The 23,841-nt window shown below is 32.7% G+C and overlaps 1 protein-coding gene across 4 annotated transcripts in view; it reads right to left on the minus strand.

Annotated features, from left to right (window-relative positions):
• Ddr (discoidin domain-containing receptor 2) overlaps nucleotides 1–23,841 on the minus strand; it is a 234,706-nt gene that overhangs the window by 191,198 nt on the left and 19,667 nt on the right. For all 4 annotated transcript variants that reach the window (XM_070650845.1, XM_070650846.1, XM_070650847.1 and 1 more), the window contains exon 2: nucleotides 13,094–13,216. The gene's annotated coding sequence lies outside the window, so the exon portion shown is untranslated. The remainder of the gene's footprint in view (nucleotides 1–13,093; nucleotides 13,217–23,841) is intronic.

The raw sequence follows: 23,841 nt of genomic DNA on the forward strand, positions 1-23,841 counted from the left end.
AGTTCACTTCCAGACCATTGAAATGAGATCCAGTAGGATCCATACAACTTCCAGATACATAAAAACAAGATCCAGTAGGATCCAGTTCACTTCCAGGCTATCAAAATGAGATCCAGTAGAATCCATATAACTTCCAGACCCATAAAAATAAGATCCAGTAGGATCCAGTTCACTTCCGGACCATTAAAATGAGATCCAGTAGGATCCATACAACTTCCAGATACATAAAAACAAGATCCAGTAGGATCCAGTTCACTTCCAGACCATTAAAATGAGATCAAGCAGGATCCATACAACTTACAGATACATAAAAACAAGATCCAGTAGGATCCAGTTCACTTCCAGACCATTAAAATGAGATCCAGTAGGATCCATACAACTTCCAGATACATAAAAACAAAATCCAGTAGAATCCAGTTCACTTCCAGACCATTGAAATGAGATCCAGTAGGATCCATACAACTTCCAGATACATAAAAACAAGATCCAGTAGGATCCAGTTCACTTCCAGGCTATCAAAATGAGATCCAGTAGAATCCATATAACTTCCAGACCCATAAAAATAAGATCCAGTAGGATCCAGTTCACTTCCAGACCATTAAAATGAGATCCAGTAGGATCCATACAACTTCCAGATACATAAAAACAAGATCCAGTAGGATCCAGTTCACTTCCAGACCATTAAAATGAGATCCAGCAGGATCCATACAACTTCCAGATACATAAAAACAAGATCCAGTAGGATCCAGTTCACTTCCAGACCATTAAAATGAGATCCAGCAGGATCCATACAACTTCCAGATACATAAAAACAAAATCCAGTAGAATCCAGTTCACTTCCAGACCATTGAAATGAGATCCAGTAGGATCCATACAACTTCCAGATACATAAAAACAAGATCCAGTAGGATCCAGTTCACTTCCAGGCTATCAAAATGAGATCCAGTAGAATCCATATAACTTCCAGACCCATAAAAATAAGATCCAGTAGGATCCAGTTCACTTCCAGACCATTAAAATGAGATCCAGTAGGATCCATACAACTTCCAGATACATAAAAACAAGATCCAGTAGGATCCAGTTCACTTCCAGACCATTGAAATGAGATCCAGTAGGATCCATACAACTTCCAGATACATAAAAACAAGATCCAGTAGGATCCAGTTCACTTCCAGACCATTAAAATGAGATCCAGTAGGATCCATACAACTTCCAGATACATAAAAACAAGATCCAGTAGGATCCAGTTCACTTCCAGACCATTAAAATGAGATCCAGTAGGATCCATACAACTTACAGATACATAAAAACAAGATCCAGTAGGATCCAGTTCACTTCCAGACCATTAAAATGAGATCCAGTAGGATCCATATAACTCCCAGACACATAAAAACAAGATCCAGTAGGATCCAGTTCACTTCCAGACCATTAAAATGAGATCCAGTAGGATCCATACAACTTCCAGATACATAAAAACAAGATCCAGTAGGATCCAGTTCACTTCCAGGCTATCAAAATGAGAATCAGTAGGATCCATATAACTCCCAGACACATAAAAACAAGATCCAGTAGGATCCAGTTCACTTCCAGACCATTAAAATGAGATCCAGTAGGATCCATACAACTTCCAGATACATAAAAACAAGATCCAGTAGGATCCAGTTCACTTCCAGACCATTAAAATGAGATCCAGTAGGATCCATATAACTCCCAGACACATAAAAACAAGATCCAGTAGGATCCAGTTCACTTCCAGACCATTGAAATGAGATCCAGTAGGATCCATACAACTTCCAGATACATAAAAACAAGATCCAGTAGGATCCAGTTCACTTCCAGACCATTAAAATGAGATCCAGTAGGATCCATACAACTTACAGATACATAAAAACAAGATCCAGTAGGATCCAGTTCACTTCCAGACCATTAAAATGAGATCCAGTAGGATCCATATAACTCCCAGACACATAAAAACAAGATCCAGTAGGATCCAGTTCACTTCCAGACCATTAAAATGAGATCCAGTAGGATCCATACAACTTCCAGATACATAAAAACAAGATCCAGTAGGATCCAGTTCACTTCTAGACCATTAAAATGAGATCCAGTAGGATCCATACAACTTCCAGATACATAAAAACAAGATCCAGTAGGATCCAGTTCACTTCCAGACCATTAAAATGAGATCCAGTAGGATCCATATAACTCCCAGACACATAAAAACAAGATCCAGTAGGATCCAGTTCACTTCCAGACCATTAAAATGAGATCCATTAGGATCCATACAACTTCCAGATACATAAAAACAAGATCCAGTAGGATCCAGTTCACTTCTAGACCATTAAAATGAGATCCAGTAGGATCCATACAACTTCCAGATACATAAAAACAAAATCCAGTAGAATCCAGTTCACTTCCAGACCATTGAAATGAGATCCAGTAGGATCCATACAACTTCCAGACCATTAAAATGAGATCCAGTAGGATCCATACAACTTCCAGATACATAAAAACAAGATCCAGTAGGATCCAGTTCACTTCTAGACCATTAAAATGAGATCCAATAAGATTCAGTTCAATTTATTTTTTTGTTTGTTTACAAAAATGTATTTTGCAATAATCGACTATAATTTGGACCAAAAAAAGACAGTTTTTTACATCTTGTGCCTCAATGGAAGCATCTTATGGCTCCAAAAACAATACAGTTCTTGCCATACCCATTCCCTACCAGAAGCAAAAAACCCGAAGTCTTAGTATTAAGTTTGAAGAGAGATATCGTGCTGATTAACTAACTAACTAACTAACTAACTAACTAACTAACTAACTAACTAACTAAATAACATAAAGTGTTTTTTTGCGATTTCTCGGCACAGGAAGCACCAATCAAGATGCGGTTTTCACTGTTGGATTGGTATTTTCAGGCACAGACTTTCCACCATTGGAAATATTTGTCAATTCTGTAAGCCTGATGCAGGAAATTATAAAAACTGAAATTTCAAAATACCAAAAGCAATATATTCACCCAAATTGAAAATTTGGTGTGAATATGAAAGTTTTTATGCTAATTTTTGAAACTTTTTTTTAGCGCATTTTTGAAATTTTTTTCAAAAAGGTAGCTTAATAAGACACTTTGTCTGTTCGGCTGCCGATAAAAACTTTTTAACTAGACATCGTAGAAAGCTCGGAATGGTTTTAAAAGATCAGTTCCATAAAGTTATTGCGGCCCCGGCCATTTAAAAGTTTCAAATCAACGCATAAATGCTATAATTAACAATTTTTCATTTTCATACACAACAACAACAAAAACAACAACACGTTTTTTCATTGTTTTACAGTGTACTTCAATGTTTTTCGATGTTTTAACAGTGTTAAATGAACAAAGTTTGAATTTTTTTTTACCGTTATGTAGTTTAAATTATGAAAATCCGTTAAATGATGAAATTCTTAAAAATATAGTATGATGACTTGGAATTTACTGGATCTTGTTTTGTGGATCGGAAAGTGACCTGGATCTCGTTTTGAAGGTCTGGAAGTGACCTGGATCCTACTGGATCTTGTTTAATGGGTTTGGAAGTGATTTAATAATCAATTACTGATCGCTGGGACAAAAATGCGCTTAAGTCCCTCGATCAATAATACGAGGACTTTTGTAATTTTTTTTTTGCTTCATGTTTAAAGGTATGGAAAAAAGGTGTCGCTGTGCTTGACTTGTGAAGGAAAAAATTGAAAAATTTGACTAAAAAATTGGAAAAAAATTGAAAATTTAAATTTTTGAATTTTGGAAAAATTAAAATTTTTAAAATTTTTATATGAAGTTTTTGAATTTTTTAACATTTTTATTCTTTTTATTCCAAAATTAAGACTTTTTTAATTGAACTTTTAAAATTTTTTAAATGTTTTTATTTTGTCATTTTAAAACTGAAACCAAAAAATTTAAAATTTAGTTTTTTAAAATTTTAAAACTTTTTGAATAATTTTGATTTTTTATTCGAATTATAGAAATATTTTTGAGACAATTTTAATTCTTATTTTAATTAAAACCATAAAATTGAAATTTTAAATTTTTTAAACTTGAAAATAGATTTTTTAAAATTTGAAAATTGAATTTTTTTAAAATTTTAAATTGGAAAAACTTGATTCAATTTTAATAATCATCGTCAAAAAATTTCAAACTTTTTAAAAAATGCGCCTCTTCATCGTCCACTCTATCATTTCCATACTATCCACATCCCTCCATAAACTACCCCACCCCAAACCCCCCGATTCTCAATATAGACTTTGCATACAAAATAATGAAAAAAATTTTGAGGTAGAAAAAAAGCACATAATTTTTCATTATTTAAAACTGCTAGAAAATAATATTGCACGTACCTTACCAATATAAAAGAAGCACACCAAGTTTTCATACTCACTCATTCGTGCAAATGGAAAATTATAGTTTTAAAACATTTATAGGAAAATTGCATACTGAGACTAAACGTGGATGAAGAATGAAAAGGATGAATAAAAAATTGAATTTTTCTCGTCGAAATGCAAAGAGCTGGCGATGTTTTTTAACATTAGAAAGGAAGTGGAAAAATCTTTTTGAGAAAAATAAGAAATTGTGAAGATTTTTCACATTGAAATGTGCATTTGGATTAAATAATCGATTGGGGATTAATTTTTCTTAGTTAAGAATTTAATTGGAGACGTTTTATGATCAATTTTTGGAATATTGTCTAGTTTATAGGAGGAATTACTGTGGGACTGGATTTTGGGGGTATCAATTGATGATAAAGAATGATTTTTCATATAAATTGGTAATTTTTAATGTTCAGCAAAGAAGACTTGATAAAGCAAATGCTAGAGAGTTGGACAAACAAAACCAACGACCCAGGTTCGATCCCAGAGAAATTCATTTTATACTGATAATTTTTTCATTTTTTTTTTGCCACATCAACTCGGTTTGTGTGATTTTCGAGACATAAATTGTGAATCGCGACTTCCAAGAAACATTGACAAACTTTCCACGCACAAAAAGATTAGCTCCTCTAAGTTCAAGCAATTTCAACCTCATTATTCATCTTATTTCCACTCCAACACCCCATAACCTTCCAGTAAATCAATAATTCAATTACGCTCTTTTTTTTCTTGTGTGTGCTCTAATTAAATGTCCATATTTCATGATAACCAACACGAGAGCAAACGCCAAACAATTCAGCCATTGCGTGCCATGCAAAATTACAGAATGTAATTCACGCACATCGGGCTGTGTATTGTGTAGCCTCAATGAATAATTAGGTTAAAATTTTTGTGTAAAAAAGTACACATTGTTGACGCTTTTCAGCTTCTTTGTAGCAATGCTTATCGCATTTAAGTCCGTCATAAAATCGTGTTTTTGAAAAACGTTTTACTACATGAAGAATGATTTGTTGATTGTAGCTACAAATTGAGTAATGCTTGGTTGTAAGAAGGTTAGATTTATTGGTAATAAATATTACAGATTCTATATGAAGGTAGTCACGATATTGTCGAGGAAATTAGGACAAATTTACTGAGATTGTTTGTTTTTCATTGTTGAAAGGTTGAATTTGGGTTATTAAAGGTAGGAGCTGTGGTTAAGCAATTAAATTAAAAGTGACTAAATTTTGCATGACTAGCGATCAAGTTGCAGCATGAAATTGATAATGAACATCAAGTCACATCAACATCCGCTCTGAAAATTCCACAATTTTTCAATTTCAAAAAAAAAATCTTTAAAAATTCCGTGAATAATGTTAAGTATCCTTCAACTTTCTTATTTCTTGTTCTTGTTATTCTTACTTCCTCAATTTTCTATTTTTCAATTTCAAACTACCCCCCCCCCCCCCCCCTGGCATTTGCAAAAACGTGAAAAGGATATTGCATAAAATACTTAATGCAAAAACTGCTACTTATGCTTGTGAGTGGATAAAAGTTCGTCTTTCATGAAGTTATGCACGAGTGTGAGAATTTTTCACATTTATATTCCGGCTTTTTTTTTTTTGTTGTAAAAAATTTATTTAAAAAAAAAAAAAAAGTTTAATCTTGTTCCATCCGCTTTTTTTTCGGCTATGCATACTGTCGGCAAAGTCAGGATATCTACTTAGAGTACTTTCTGAAACATACATTTAGCTTATGTTATCATATAAGTTGCAATGAAAAGTGCAGTTGCTGCAACTTTTTTGTAATGAAATTTAAGGATTAAACTAGAACTGCATGGAGAAGATTTAAATTATACAAGTTGTCCTGCTTTCTCCAATTTTTTTTGGGGTTATCTTTAGCAAAAATCGATTTTAAATGCATGCGAAAAACTTTTACTAATGCTTGAATCTTCGTCTGGAGAACTTTAAAAAATTATTGAAGCTGTAAAGCATTAAATCTTATCTGGATCAGTAGCAAATTAACCCATAATTTATTGATTAGTGTAATTTCACATAAGAGCTACCATATGCTTGTCTTTGCTATCTTTGGAATAGATATTGGGGCAGGGGGGTCAAATGTAAGTGACGTCTATTATATATGAAGGATTGATTGATCTGAGGGTGAATTGATGAGGGTCAGTAGGGTCAAAAGTGGAGCTTGAAGTCAATTTTGTTGAGTAATGAGCACTGGATGGAAGGAAACTGTCGATAGAGATAGTGTCACACTTGGAATTGGCAATTGGCAAGAGTTGCCAGCGATAGAGCCAGCTTCAGGAACCGACTGAGGGAGGCCATGGATCGTACTTGATCTGTACGCGAAATAAGTAAGTAAGTAACTAATGAGCACTGGATAGATAAAAAAAGTAAAAGTATGCTTTGTGCCACATTCTCTAGCTCCCTAGTAACCCCCGTTCTTGTTCAGTGGTAGCAGCATGTGACCGGATGTTGAAGGACGTGGGTTCGAGTCTCATTCGAGACATGTTGTAAGGAAATGTCTAAATAGATCAATTTGATCCATTTTCTCCTATAGACGTTGCCTAAAGCTTGCTTAATCATTTGTTACTGCTTGTTAGTTCCCATATATTGGAGCTTTGTACCTCAAATGACCAAATCTGATTTGAAAATTCACTCAACCTTGCAAAATCTCTGTTGGTTGGGTCACAGGTCAGTCTACACCCTGCTGCACCCCAAAAATGTAGTATTATGACCCTAGACATCATTAATGGACATCCCAATCCATACATAAAAATTAAAAGACTTGCGAAAAAACCAATGAATTTTAAAGAGTAATTCCTTCTCATTCTGTACAAAAAAAAATAAAACTAACCAGAATCTATGAACGACTGTACATAGACAATCAAGTACATAATTCTTAATGCAGGGAGGAATGAAAGCGAGAGAGAAGCATATGCTTTATGCTACACTAGTCTACATTTAATTGAACCATTAATTTCAGTTTCTCTCCTTCAACATTTTTTCTACTAATTTATATGTTTGTTATCGTTACATTGAGGAGAATGAATGTATATTAATGTAGAAGTGACGGCGAACGATAGCGAAAATTATGAAAGAAAAAGTCGAGTCGACGACATTTAAGGGGTGTAGAGAGAGAGAAAAAATCGATTTCTTTCTTCCTTTTTTCTTGCTGTTTGTATATGTTTGCCTGCTAAAAGACCAAGCCTCATTAAATGCGAAACGCAAATGCTAATTTTTTTTTATTTTATTATTTATTTTTATCGTGGAATGGCGGTTTGTTTGCTCAGTTTTGTGTGTGGATGGGATGTTGTAATATTTGGTGGAAATATTGCTCAGATTGGAAGGACTTTGGATTTGATGATTTGAGCTTTTGGCATTTAAGATTGACTGTATTGAGGTTTCTTAGATTTCTTGAGCAAGGGCTAGTCATACAAAGACCAATAACATATTCGGGTAGCATATGGAGGCTGCATAAAGGTCAAAATTGCTGCTTAGGGCGAGTGCTATGCTTTATTGATGCCAATTGCGTTTCTGTGTCGAATTCAATTCAAATCCAGCTTTACTACGATCTGGCACAGGATAATGTCAATTTGTACTTTTTAGGATATCAAGAGTTAATATACGTATTTTAGGAGAACATCAAGAGTATAGCTCAAGGACACAATGTAAGTTGTATCCTAGATGTACTCTTAGAATACTTATATTAACTCATAGCAGCCCTAAGTTCCTACTTTCCTTTTATTAAAGATGAATGTCAATTGACCCCACTCTCAAAACTCAGCAGCATCTTTGCTGTCCTTACCTCATTCCTAACACTAAACAACATTGACTTTCAAGCAGCATACCCCAAAATATCCACCATTAACCCAAACAGCACCACTCACAATCCACACCACATTCACTGCGCTCAGCTAATTAATCAGCCATCAATATTGACTTTGTTACTCAATATTCTTCTTTCCTGTTATACTTCATCGCCCACCCACTTGAACATGATTCAACTCAACTCGAAAAAAAAACTCATCAAGCTAACGTAGGCATAAAAACAGTCGTGATTCATTCATAATAACTAGAGACAGATAAATTTCGTATTTACGAAATTTCCGCGAATTGTTGCGAAAATTCGCATTTTTTGGCGATAAATGCGAAATTTACAAAATTTTAAACAAATGCGAAATTCCGAAATTTTTTGAAATTTTAGCGAAAATTTTTAATGAATATTAAATTTCAAAGTAAATTAATTGAATATGTAACTTCAGGGCCCAATTTTAATGATTTCTGTTACGAAAATTTAATTCTATCTCATAAAAATTTTTCAAAAAAAAATTTCCTGCAAGAATTTCAGTAACAGTTTTTTGAGATTCAAAATATATAATATTTTTATGCGCGAAAATTAAAAAATTTGAAGTTCTACTTAAATGAAATTACAACAATGTTATGCTATAATGATTTGTAATTTCTTTAAATATATTTTTTCTGCCAAAATATTTAATAAAATTCATTTTTTTAATTGATGCGAAATTTCAGCGAAATTTTTAATTTTCAAAAAAAATAAATGCGAAATTTACAAAAAATAGATGCGAAATTTATCTGTCTCTAATAATAACTCTTTTTACATGTATGCGTGCATAAAAATCATGTGTGTGTGTGGATGTATAAAAGAGACTGAAAATGAAAAACTTTTCAATGATGAAAAGAGTTTTTTCATTGCCTTTTTCCGCGTTTTTCGTGCCAAAAGCAGCCGTACAACACATTTATCATAAATTTTCATTCGCTTCCTTCTCGACATAAAAGCGTGAAAATAAAGAAAAAATGGAGAAAAACAGAAGGATTCTTTTCTTTATTATTCGCAGCAATTGTTTTTATTTAATTATGCCTATGATCATGCATGATGATGATGAAAAAATATATAATAATAATTTTGGCTCCCCTCAGTTTGCCTTTATGTTTTGAATGTTTGAAAAAGCGTATGTGAATGAGTGTATTTTGTGTGTGCTGTTTGGGAATGTGCTTTATAACTCTTTATTCAATTTATTTTTATGCTGCTGCCGTCTTTATGTTTCTTTCTTTTATGCTAATTCTTTATTTGTAAATGATTTAAAGGAATTCTTCATGTTGGAAGCATTTTTCGTGTTTGTTTTTCATGAAGGAGGCAGAGTTGCACAATTGGCACCTGTGAGAGGCAAAAACCGTACAAATTTATGATAACTTGTACAAAACCATACAAATTTCCAAGAAATTAAACTGTTTTTTTTCCTGATTATTTCGTAGAAAACCATACAAATTATCTAGAAATTGAACGGTTTTTGCCTGTCAATTATTGATAATTTGTATGGTTTTCCGTACAAAACCGTACAAATTACCAAGAAATTGAACGGTTTTTGCCTGTCCCAAGTGCCTGTTTTGCAACTCTGGAAAGAGGTGGATATGCTTGATGATGAAGACTTCTAGGAAATGTTTTAGAAATTTCCTCCGTTCTGCACCCACTTTAAAATACGCAAAAAAGTACATCAATAGCTATAAACAGCATTTAATTTCAAGGGCGTATGCAAAGCACTATCCGGAAAACAATAGCTGAAGGAAACAATACGAATGTAGGAAGGGATGAATTTTAGCAAAAAAAAAATGAGTTGTTGGATTAATTAAATTAATTAATGGGATATGGGTGACGTGCAACCATAGAGAAGGATGCAGAACAACAATAAAGTCTGATGAATTGAGTTTTGTACCTTAATTCTAGGAAAAAGCTTTCATTTTCATCAGACATCCAATAAATTCATAAATTTGGGGTTTGTTCGTGAATGACGTCAATCAAGTGAATCCTTGTAAATCTCACAAACTCAAGTTCAGCTAGAAATAATCGACGAAAACCTGTCGAATCATGGCTTCTGCAAATGGCCCTTTTTAAAGGCTTCCAACTTCTTCCGATGGTCTCTTCCACAGGTTCTCGACTTTCATCGAGTGACCAAAGATGACAACCTGCCTGCTTCCTCCGAAAGCCCGAAAGTGGGAAGCTGTCTGCTTCCGCCATGTTGCGGAAGGGGCAACATGCGAAAGAGGCCACCCGCGGAAGTTAGACTGGTAAGCGAAAAAACCCAGATTTTGCCAATTCTGAGCTCAAAAGCTCCAACCTTCTTACATCTTCCCTACAACTTTCTCTTGACACCTTCAATGACCTCCTTCATAATGCTTCCAAAAAATCCCACAAATTTTTCATCATTTCCAATCAGCACACATCACCTTTAACCCAAAAAAAAAAACTCATCATTATCACCTCTCTGCCTAATTTGTAATCCTCAATAGTCCACCCAATGCCACAGTTCATCATAACATGAAGAGAATATTAATAAAACATTTAAGCATACACAAATATGTCGACAAATATTGATTTCATCATCACTTCTGTGACCCTTGAATATATATGAGGCAATCGATAAACACGCAGGACATCAACAACTACAGTCAGGACAAATTATGGAAATGGAATGGATGGGAGAAAGGTTTCATTATTAAAATGACCTTTATACCTTTTTTTGGAGAAAATGTGGAAGTAATAAGTAAAAGACAGAGGTAAGCAGGATGAATGTTTTTTGAATGGAGAATTTCCTATTTTTTATGTGAGCATGTAAAGGTTAGATTTGAATTATTTTATTGAGTAGGGGGTCGGGTAGTGCTGGAAGTGGAATGAATAATTTTATTTGAATTTTAAGGCTGAATATCCTTAAAAAATTTCAATTAATTCCATTTTTTGAAGATTTTCCAACCAATGTCGACCCCCTCAAAACTACTTTCATATATCCTCATTTATGTCCATTTACTCCATTCCTCATTCCAATTCCAAAAATGTAAATTTACATTCACTCAGCATAAGAAAGAACCATCTATAGTTGACTTTATATCCAACAAAACTAAAACATCCAGAACAATAAAAATAAAACAAGGAAGTAAGCAATAGAGACAGTCTATTAAATGACATTTGTAGATAGGCATGGCACTTTATATACAAAATTTTATCATTTGCATGTGATTGTGATGGACATAAGGATCACATTGAGTGAGTGCGTTTTATTGTCATGATGACATAAAGTTTAGTCCGTATCTACCCCTCCAAAAAGATAAAATTTTAAATTTCTATTCTTATATGTTGTGCTTACTCTCTCTTTATGCTTATCTATGACAATGAAACAGGAGGAACAATGAAAATTGTTGAACGCCACACAGTTAGATTTTATACTGTTTTATGGGTAATTTGGGTGGCGAGGGGTTGAAACTCGTGGAGTATTATGGACTGTAAAGTAAGTTGTTGATGTAGCTGCAGGATGTAATGACGGAGGGCATTGTGGGAGTCTTTGACTCAAATTAATGATTGAGAAGATCAGCTTCCGGTAGGAATCGAACCCGTGTAACTCTAAGCACCTGACCACAGAGATCTAGCTATCGCACTGACATATTGGCCTATAAATGATCCGATTCCTTAGATTCCTCTCTACGCTGACTGTTTCATACAAAGTCTAAATTCACTTTAAGCTCTAGTTATAAGATTTGAACCTAAAATTGTCAGTTTTACTTTTCCTCTAAAAGTAAAATTTTATTATTTTTTGATCAATTTGGAAGTTCGAATCCTAACAAATTTCAACTGTCGAGACCAAAACTAGTCAGAAACAATATAAATTCCATCCAGTTCCAACCCCCGGCATTCACTTCCCATCAATTTATCTCTCCCGAGAACTCATTTTGTATCCCTACCAACTTTTCTGTGTTTATTATTGCCTCATATCCACTTTAAATTAATTATTCAAGTGCGTGTCAACGGTAATGAACAATGAAAATGCAAATATCATAAAATTAATAGAGTTAATGTTGATTTTAACCATTTTTTGTGAATAAATTTCTCTTATTTTCTGTATTTATTCATTATAATGGCACAGCCGATAACAATGCATCCTCAATGAAACAAAAAAAAGGAGTAGATGAAAAAAAAGTGAAAGGAAAAATGGCAAATGACATTCAGGCAAGGAAAAGTGCCATTAGCGATGAAAAGAAATATAAAATGTTGATGAGAGGAATAATATTGCTGAATAGGGGGAGGGGGTAGGGGGTACATAATGTTTACTATATTTATGGTATAGCGACGACTATTTTTTATTGGATTTTTTTATAATGATCGTTGGATGCAATTTAATATGCAATAAATGAGTAGGAATAAGGAAGAGAAAAGAATGTTGAAGAGATTGTGGAGACAAATTGAATTGGAAGAGTCAAGGATGCTTGAATGTCAATCAATAATAATGTTGCAGCAGGAATTTAAATTTATTGAATTATAAAAGCTTTAAATTTTAATTTCTGTGGATGTTGCAATTTATGGTTGTTCCACTGAATTAATTTTAAAAATTTAACGGATTTTGAAATTTAAATTTAAAAAAATTGAAATTTAACTTAAAAAATTTAAAAAATTCATAAAAATTGAAATTTAAATTTTAAAAAAATGTTAAAGTTTTTCAAATTTAGAAAAATTGGAATTTTAATTTAAAAAAATGGAAATTTGAATTTTCAAAAATATTAAAAAATTTTCAAAATCAATAATTCTAATTTAAATAATTTTTATTGAATTTTAACTAAATTCATTCAAAATTCAACTTATATTCCCAGAACTGAAACCTAAATAATTCAATTAAAAAAACTAAACTTTTACTTACGTTTTATACTCGAAATGTTAATTGAAACCTTCTAAGAAGTAATCCTTAAAGTTTTTCTTTTTTTTTAAGTTTTAAATTCACTTATCCAATTTTTTATTACACTAATTGAGTGAAGCACTACACCTGAAAGTAGAAAATTGATAAAAATTCAATTAGTAAGTTTGTTTTATATAAAAAATTTTGAAGATTTTGTTGAAATTTTGTATTATTTTAGTGGATGGAATATGTTTTATTGGATGTAATAATGTTGTTAGAATCAGAGTGTGGCCGTCTCAGTTTGGAGTTTTTCGACATTAGATTGTCGAAAAATTCGAACATTTCAAACTCAACTTATTTTAAAATACAAAGTTCCGTTACAAAGAAAAATAAAAGTAACGGTCAAAAAAAATTTGAATATTAACGACAAAAATATTTTTTTGAAAAAAACTAACGGTCGTTTTTGGGTCTCTGGTTAGAATTTAAAATATTTTTGATATTATTGGTTCCAGTTCTATGCTAACCTAGAAAGAGTAGGTGGGTATAGAACCAGACATAGCATAGAGAACTTGGACCAAGCATACAAAACACTGGCAAAAAAATTGATAAATGTGGAAATTCGCCTAATATTGCAAAGAGGGAATCGAACCTCTCATTTCCAGACCATCTGTCATGAACTATTATTCAACTTGCTCATTTTCTCCTCTGCTTGATTCTATTTAAACAATAAGTATAGGTTTGAGCTAAGACCACTCCCTTATGGACTTAAATCCAATAAATTCCGGACTCAGAACCTGTCTCCAGTGGAGGTGGCGTTTAGAACATTTAGAATCAGAACTCCCAAAGTCCTGCCATCTCTGGTATAGTTTATATAAATATAATCAATTAAATTGTACTTCAAGCACCACAGCGTCAAGAATCGAAACAAAAATCGGAAATTTAAATAATTATGAATAAAAAACCTCCATCCATTCCCCTAAAGTATCATTCAAAAATCAAAAATAATCATAGACAAAACAAAAAAAGTCAATCCAAAAATATTACAATAGTTGTTAGTTCAACTGCCTGACTCATTGGATTTCCAATTGTTTCGTCTCTAATTAGACAAAACAAAATGCGTAAAAAAAAATACGTAAAAAAGCAGTAAGTTCGAATAAAATTAATAACACACCCCAGTAGACACAAATAACGATCGTCAACAGCAATTATGTGAGGCTTCCTATTGCATGCGTACGTAATACACTCAAAAAATAGGAAAAATTAACGCAAATAAATATAAATATTTTAGTTCTCGGCAGTTCCAATTTTCCAATGCAATAAAGCTTAAAATGATGACACTCTAGTGTCCAGCATGTAGCATGTATTGTTATTTCATTATTTAATTAAATGACAGTCAAATTGTGAATTTTTTTTGCTCTCTCAATTGGATTTCCTTTATGCTGACTATCAATGGTCACTGGCAATCCCTAAAAAATGTTGTATTATTTTTTATATAACATGTAATTTCAATTTGTAGTGCCTGCTATTAAAACTACTCGCCAATATAAAGAGACATGCCTGCGTGAGGATATAAAGCCAGATATTTTTATGCTGCTTTAAATTACACTCAATTTGACTCGCTAAATATGCACAATATAATAAACATTTCATCTGTCAATTAATGTAATTTTCAGCAGTAGTTTTTATGGAAAGTTGGGATAGTTCTCTTATGCTTCATACCAGAGCGCTGATCTGACGTGGATAATTAATGGGAATTATTCATGACCATAGGCAGTAGCTAAAGGAGGAATTGCTAATTGTGTGGATTTCTTTAAAGATAAGCTTGTTAGTTTTAATGATTGTAGGGTTGATGGATATTCCGAAAAATTAATTAAAAAGGTAGTAAACTTGACATTGTTGGATATTTTGGGGGATACTTTAGTGTCCATCCATAAAATTGATGCACGTGATCGTAAAGAGTTCTTTGAAATTCAAATTTGCATTAAAGGCTAGTCATGTCAATATGATGTCCATTTTAAGGAGCTTTTATTGCCATTAAGTTCTAGGAAATAATGACTGCATGAGAATTTTTGCGAAAATGGGACGGTCTAGCTTAGTGTTGTCCAAAATTTGTGGCTTAACGCACTATTGTGTACCAAAATATTGTGGAAATTCCATTAACCGGATATTGTGTGCTGTCAAAAAGTCTGGGAAGTACGGGGTTGATCTATTAGTTCTAGGAACAGCAGGTCTGCATTTTCCGCGTTTTAGATAAGCAGACCTGCAATTTTCGGCTGTTTTTGATAGTTCGTCTAAGGTTGCAGCTCTTACCCTAATTAGTTATTCTTAAGCCCTTCAAAACACCCTAATCTACCCTCCAGAAACTCAAATCAAGGCTGCAGAACTGACTGATTCCATTTCCATCAATTTTGTCTATTTCTTGATCAATTTTAATCAGTTCCGCATCTTTAAACTCCAATCCATCAGCCATCAAGACAAACAAAAAACAACAACTCATCCACAACCCATCACCATCCTCAAAAAGCATCAATCCATAATAACACAATTCTCTCTTTTATGTCCCTCATTGCTGATGTCCGCTTAAGTGTACATAAACATAAATTTCGATAAACAACAAAAAATTTAAATAAAATTTCCAGTTGACTATAAAAATTCTTTTATTTTTTAATCGTATTCCGAGCTACTCGTCGTCTGTTAACGACTGTATTCGCATTTATTTAAATGTATTAATTAAGCAAGTTTTTTCATCATCATCATCGGCTCTTACTATACGTTTTGATTAATATCATTAACAAATCTGCTAATAATGTAGCATTAACATTATTTTCATGCGATGAGATCAGAGTGAGAGAGTTAAAGGCATGAGATAAGCAGCAATACAGTGTACAAGGACGACATGAAGCTGTATAAAATATTGGATTGGATGTAGAGAGCACAAAACAGAGAGAATCAAGATCGATGAATATAAAATTAAGACTGAGCTAAATAATTAGTTGGAGATAAGCTATAGGAATTGGATCTAGCGATAATAGCATATTGAGGTTATAGACCAAAACTTTCTACAATTATTCAGGTGCGGATTCATAACAAACATGTCGTTACGGTAGTTTTATTACAAAATATTATAGACTCGTAAAGTCATCTTGTTTATGATGACTTATGGCATGTGAGGCATCTCTTGCTATGTCGTAAATGTTCACTAATTTGCACAGATTTACAACTGTAATTAGTTGAATTCCAATATTTTTTTTTATGAACACCGTCACTTATTTAATTAGAAGGCATAAATTGTTAATGATTTTATGATTTAAATCCTGAATGGCTGGTTGGTAATTCCTTGAATATTTATGGACTTTAAAGTGCTTTGAGGTCAAATGTGATGATAAATTTTTAGGAGTTTTATGGGGTTTTTATGATTCGGATAGTCAAATTAGTTCAGTACAGTCCATAGGGGGTACTATATGCAAAAACTAGGAACTAGATTAAATGCTATAATTTAGATAATATTTATTGATTTAATAAATTTTAGGAATTTATTCAAATTTATATAAATTGATAATTTAACATTTGGGGGTCATTCATAAATTACGTTTTTTTAATATTTCTTTATTAGGGACTCTATATATCCATTTCAAGCAGAAAATGACATCGGAACTGATGAGTTCTTCTCATCTTCTCCCCTAGAGGGGCTCCATAACTGTTAACTGTTTAATGCCTCTTACCAAACCCCCATTAGAGCGTAAGGTAATAAATGAACTACCTCTAACATTATTAACCCCAATAGTCCCCTCATAACAAACACCAGAGCTTGAAGTCGACTCCAATTCTACTCGGATTCTATACGGAAATGTCGACTTAAGTTGACCCAACTTCATATAAAATTCAAGAAGACCTCGACCTCTGCCGTACACAAATCTAGTCCCAAATCCCTTTCCAAACAGCACAAACACGCTCAATACAATACAATAAAAATATATTCATAAAATACCAGAAATAGACACAAATAGAACGAAATCAATTCTCTAATGAATTAATTAGCTAACATTAAGCAGACCGTAAACTTGTTAATATCAAATCACATGGATGCCTGATTCTCGCTCGACAACGATATCTCTTTTTTTTTATTTTTTGTTCCATTCTCACTCATCCTCACTATCTCTGTTTTTTCACATTCTCTATCAATTGATGTGCAAAATTGAGTTTTTTAGTTGACGCTATAATTTTTTTGTGCTGCTGCTGCTGCTGCTTTTTTCGTTCGATGGCCCAGAATGGATGTGAAATCCGCATTGTTATCAATTATCAACGATTGGTGGAATTTGCATGGATATTGATGTTGAGAATTGATGAGAATTTAGAGATTTTTTTGGTATAATTGGAATTGGATTGGATTGTTTTGAAGACTAAGAATATGTAGCTTAAATTAGTTAAATATTCAAGAATGAATTAGGAATTGTATGTGAATTTAAGAGTTATCAAGAAAGCAACAAAGGGTTGAAAGTTCGAATCCCAAAATTTATAAAAATTAATAATTGTCATGTATTTTGTTCGTCTCTTTTTTTGCATGACAGTACTGAAAATACGCACATCGATTCCTTCTTTTACAACCCAACATGCTATTTCTAATTTTTTACGACAGTGAAATTACAATAATTTCTATTTTAAATGCTCAAACTAAACATTTTACTACGCCATACTCTTGTAATTCAATACTTTAAAATCAGTCCATTTCAAGCCATTAACTCTTGCCAAACGCAAAAAAATTTCAAAATTCCTACACGGAACATGACTTTTTTTCTAGAATTTCTAACATCCAAATTGCCTTAAATTCTTAGAATTTCTGTTTTCATTTCCCTCTAACCCCATAAAAACTCATAACGACGTAACCCAATGCTCAACTAATTTGAAGTCATCAATGAATAGAGTGGACAGAACATACAAAAAATCTTTCCACATGTTCGCATAATTTTTATTCTGTTTTCTCTTTTATGTATTTATTTATTTTTAGCTTCATGAATGGCTTCAAAATAATACACAGAAGAGATGCCACAAAGAGAGAGAATGAAAGAATTAATAAAGTACAATAGTTTTTTGATGCTACTGCAACATCTGGCCAGATCAGATGAAGGAGAGAATGAAAATGTGAGAAATGAAGTTGGGGTTTTGAGGAATAGAGCGCATTAAGGGAAGGGATTTTTAAAAAAAATTGCAAAATAATATATATTACAGATCTATCAACGATGGGGACATTCATAATTTATACACTTATGGGATTCGAACCACTTTCCTCTAACAAAATTCAAATTATTGCAATTTCAACAATTTTTTACTTAATAAATTTTGACAATCTGTCACTTTTTAATCAAGTGACATATTAAGCAAAAGGGAGGTGATTCTGACCACAGACCTCAAAATCAATACAGACTCAATACCCAGCCAATAGCTAAAACTGCTTAAACAAACTCAAAAAACACCAAAATATCCACACAACAAATTACTCTTCTAACTCCTCAAACAACGAATGTCGAATATGTGATACTCATCATGAGCGACTCATTGTTGTTGATGTTCATTTTTACCAAAATAAACACTTTTATGACATTTTAAATTGTGAGAGATAGACAAGAAAGTTCAGAAAAATTCAGTGAGATTGCCACTTGCATAGTTTTTATGACTTCCATATTGTTCACAGGGAAATTAATCAGATCTTGTTAAGTGGAAATGAAGAAACAGATTCTTACGGTGAGGATTGCCACTTACGAGTAGGGAATAGATTCATTTATAGACTCTAAAACTGAAATTGTCTCAATCACACTTTTAGAACATTTTTTCGAGAGTTTTATACTGACATCAAAATATTGTTAATTAGTGTGAAAGACATAAAAAGTCACTTTACAAGTCACTTGACACACTGCAACGGCAATCAACAGCGGAACCAAAAATTTATATTTCTAAATTTCTATGGAAAGAAAATTAAAAATAATTAACAGCAAACAAAAGTGTATGTGTGGAGAATAGAGAGCAGAAAATGTAGTTATTATCATGCTGTGGCACTGCCGAAATAGAACTCAATTAATTTATGACTAATTTTGGAAATAAAAAAATATTTTTGGATATGATAAATTAGTTTTGGTTTTTTTTTAGTAAATAGAAAGAAAAATTGTTGAAATTTTTCATTTTTTGAGTTGGAACTGAATTTTTGGGTCTGTGCTTGGTATTTGAGGTTTAAATTAATGATTTGCTGAACATAAATTTAAGTTTTGTTGGATTATTTAACAATAATTGTTAGTTTGAGTTATGAGTAAAGGTTCGAATCCTTCGAATTCCAAGAAGAGTTTAGTCATCTATGTTTTTGCGTTCATTTTTTTTAATTTTTGCTCCAGGAAAGCATCAACAAGTTCTAAAATGAATCTTCTGTTCCTGACTGCCCATCACATTGACCTCGAACTCAACAAACAACTCCTAAACCCATATTCCATCAAATCCAACGCCAAACCCACACAAGAAGACAAAATCTTCAACAAAAAGTGCCCCTAACTGAAAGGTCTTGTTAGTGACATCCAACATCGACCCAAATAATTAGTCAAATTGGCAGCGCCGTGCAGAAAAAAACAAGAGGCAAGAAGATAAAAATTAAAATAATACACAATCGCTAACAAACATTCCTTGGGGGCATCGATAATTTCTTTCTAAACTGTGTATCGCGCATATCTTAAAGACCACTTTGAGGCATATATTAAGAAGACGAGAAATTTATCTACATAAAGTGTGAACTTCTTCTTACACATATTTTTAAAATTGCTTGAAAGCAAAGCAAAGCAAAAAAAAAGATGAAAAAATTCCAGTAAGTAAATGAAGAGAGACATGAAGGAACAAGAAGAAGAAGACAGACATCTCATTGTGAGATCTGGTAAATATGTATGTTTATATGTATCTTTTCATTCCACGAACGGCTGTCGATTTCCAAGATCTTTAAAATTGTTTATGTTTCACATAATTTCATTTTGTATAAATCATATGCCGTTTTAGAGATGTTGTGAAGTTTTATTTGCTGTATGGATTATTGAGGGGCATAAAAAATTTGAAATAAAATTTTGGAATCAGCAAAAAAGAGATTTTTGGTCCAAATTATTGGAAAAAAAAATTAATTTTCCAGCAGGACAACGCATTATTTTTTATTAATCTGATTTGAGTGAGATTCGAACTCGATAACCAGAATAACTATTTGAAAATCTCAATTATTCGCTTTTAATTATGATTAGAGATTTGGCAAATTTAAAATTTGAATGATCGTTATTGAATTCGAAGTTAGGTGATGTCATGGAAATATTTTGTCAATAGAGATAGTGATGATTTTTGCATCGGCTATTGGTAAGCGTTTGCCAGCGATAGAGCCAACATCATACGCAAACTAAGGGAGCCCGTGGATCACAATTGAAGTAAGTATACCTTAGGAGTAAGCGTCGAGTTTTAATGTGCCGCATCACACAGTTTAGACAGCACTGGCATGGACAATTTATTTCACAAAACATGAAGCCAAACCAAAGCTAAGTTGAGCTTCTCCACTCAATACCCTTCCTAATAACCACACTGCTTACTGAAAATATTAAGCATCACACAAACAGTATTGATTACCCAACATTCCATCCACAGTCCATCAAAACGTACGCAATATCCTATAATTATCCACAACAATAAAATGACTAATTACATTTTTTTTAATTCACAATATCACGTCCTACAGAAGCATCAAGTTTCATAACTCTTCTTATTATTCCATTTATGCCAGTCACTGTATAGATATTTATACAATTTCAAAACAGTTAGCAGACATAACAGACACTCAAGTGCCGATAATAAATTTTATTTTAGAAAAAAAGAATCTGCTTCCATCATTTATTTCATAATTTGACTTGATTGAAAAATTACATTTTATTTTTGGCTGTGGCTCAATGTGTGTACGGGACTTCTGTTTCTCCCCGTGAGTGATTTATGGAGAAAAGACTTTATTGTTTCATATATGTGTGTGGGAATCTTATCTTGAGACAAATTTGTCACTTTTTTTCGGCAGTGCTTTAAAGACGGTGAAATTTAATTGATTTCCCATGTCAATCGACATTAGATAATGGACGCAAGTCAGATAAAAATATTATTTTTATGTATCTTTAATTTTTTTTCTGTCAATTTTCATCTATTCCACACACTTTAATAGATTCATTCCTCATCAGTCAATTCCACTAAATCTATTCATTTATTCCTCATCATCAATTTATTCCAGTTTTGTTAATTGCTTTTTTTTTGTGCCTTCATTACTTCTCGATTTGATCGTTTGACTGTCATAAACAGTTCTTTTTTGACTCATAAAAGGCACTCGAATGAATAAGTTGTTGTTTGCTATTTTCGGACTTGACTTTATTATTGAACTATGAACAAAAATTAAGTTAATTTGGGTTTTGTATTGAATGCAGGGTTGGTGGTTGATGTATTGGGGTTGAGATGAGTTTGATAGAGACAGTACATCATTTACTAGTTGCATAATTAATTTACTGGCTGGACAGATCAACTGTGATCCATGGCCTCCCTCAGATAATGCCTAAAGCTGGCTCTATATATGGGTTTTGTCTGCCAATTAGCAATACTGAATGGAAAACTGTATAGAATTTGGGATTGGTATTTGGTAAAGGGCAGTCAGAGATAGAACCAGCTTCGGATGGCAATTAAGAGAGGCCATGGAGCCAACTAATAGAAGCCATGGATTCGACTAAGAGAGACCATGGATCCAATTAAGAGAGGCCATGGAGCCAACTAATAGAAGCCATGGATTCGACTAAGAGAGACCATGGATCCAATTAAGAGAGGCCATGGAGCCAACTAATAGAAGCCATGGATTCGACTAAGAGAGACCATGGATCCAATTAAGAGAGGCCATGGAGCCAACTAATAGAAGCCATGGAGATAACTAAGAGAGGCAATGGATCACTTTTGATTTCTACGTCCAGCGAAGTTAGAAAGTCAGACAATTTTACGGAATGGATGAAATATTGGAGAATATGATTTATATTTTTACTATAAGATGAATGTCCTGCAAAATCCGCATTAAGAATAATAAGTTGAGACTTTGTTGAATTAACAAATTATCGCATTTGTAATAATGAGGAATACTATGAAATAGTATGGGTTCGATTCCTAATTTAAATAATTTCAATTTTTGTGTTTTTTTCTACATCATTGATTTTAATCTTTGACGGATTTTATTTTTTTGAAAATTTTGCTGTACTTTCCAAATTTGTAATCAAACTCCGATGAATATCCCTTAATTTTGATCACTTTCCGACCAAAATCCTCTCAAAATTCCGAAATTCAGTTCTCAAACTCTTCCAATCCAATTCCTTCCACACCACATACAAAACAAAAATCCAAACTCTGCCCTAAATCTTTATTAAATTAACAAGCCCAGGAATTTCATTCCACACAATCCGAATGACGAAAGTCAATGCGCCAAAGTCAATTTTGTTTATAATATAAAATGACCATGTTTAACCCATTTAATGTCGCTATTATCGTCTGATTTGTTTCTTTACATTCTATTATACTGTGTATGTATATATATAGCCCACAGAATAGCTGCTGGAAAGAAAGAGTTGTTTATTATCCAATTTAGGAACTTGAAAATTAGTGTAATTTTGATTCATCATTGAATGATGCACGAGAATTTTTTTTTTCGGAATAAGAAAAAGAGGAAGAGAAGGTTAAATTAGTGGAAATTATGTAGTCGCGTATTTGTCACGGGGAGTAAGTTATCGAGTGTTAACTGACAAAGACATACACCAAAGGCGAAAAACAAGCGGAAATAATTAAAATTTCTTAAAGATACTTGCTCGGTGATGTAAAGTATGAGCAGCATAGTATGTAATGTGAGTCTAATAAGATGAAGATGAGGAGAAATAAAAGAAAAAGATCAAAGTCAAGTGATGATGTAAATGTTCATGGAAGAATCTTTGAAGTTCTTTAAGCATCTATAAATAACGTTCCAATTCATTTTTCACTTTTAGTGGGAAGGTTTTAGGAATGGATAAATAGTTTTTAATGTGTCTGACCGATTGACCTTTTAAAAGCGGATATTGATGATGAGAAAGTGAATTAGTGACCTTCACTGGATCTGAAAACTGGTCTTGTGAAGTTTAGTGAGATTTCATACAAAAATCTGAATTTTATTGAAGTTTCCTCTTGTGAAGTTTAGTGAGATTTCATACAAAATTCTGAATTTCTTTGAAACTTTCTCTTGTGAATTATAGTGAGATTTCATACAAAATTCAGAATTTTTTAGAAACTTGCTCTTGTGAAGTATAGCAAAATTTCATACAAAAATACCAAAAACTACCTTTTATGCTTGATTCCATTTCCTAACTCAAAACCAACAATTTATCATCAAATTATCTTCAAAATTTGTTCATCACAAATTCCCAAATAGCATTATCATATCCTCCTTTTTATCCCGCATTTCTCCAAACATCAGCATTATTATCATCATCAACCGTCCCTTCCTCATTATAATAGCTTTGCTGTTTGCTGTTTGCATGTTTTTTGTGCCTCATTGCCAATTCACAATCAAGTCAAGTGTGTAAGTCGCGTATATAAATTTTTTTAACAAATTGTTATTTAAATTAAATTAACATCAATTTTTTATATTCATTTATTTTTTTCGTGGAATGGCAAAACGCAGGCAGGCAGTTAATTCTTAAATAAATTGCCATAATGCATGGCATGGAGCATTG

This window comes from Chironomus tepperi, unplaced genomic scaffold (genome assembly GCF_022539635.2).
Source record: "Chironomus tepperi strain 1889 unplaced genomic scaffold, CSIRO-AGI_Ctep_v1 contig_449, whole genome shotgun sequence".
NCBI classification, from domain to species: domain Eukaryota; kingdom Metazoa; phylum Arthropoda; class Insecta; order Diptera; family Chironomidae; genus Chironomus; species Chironomus tepperi.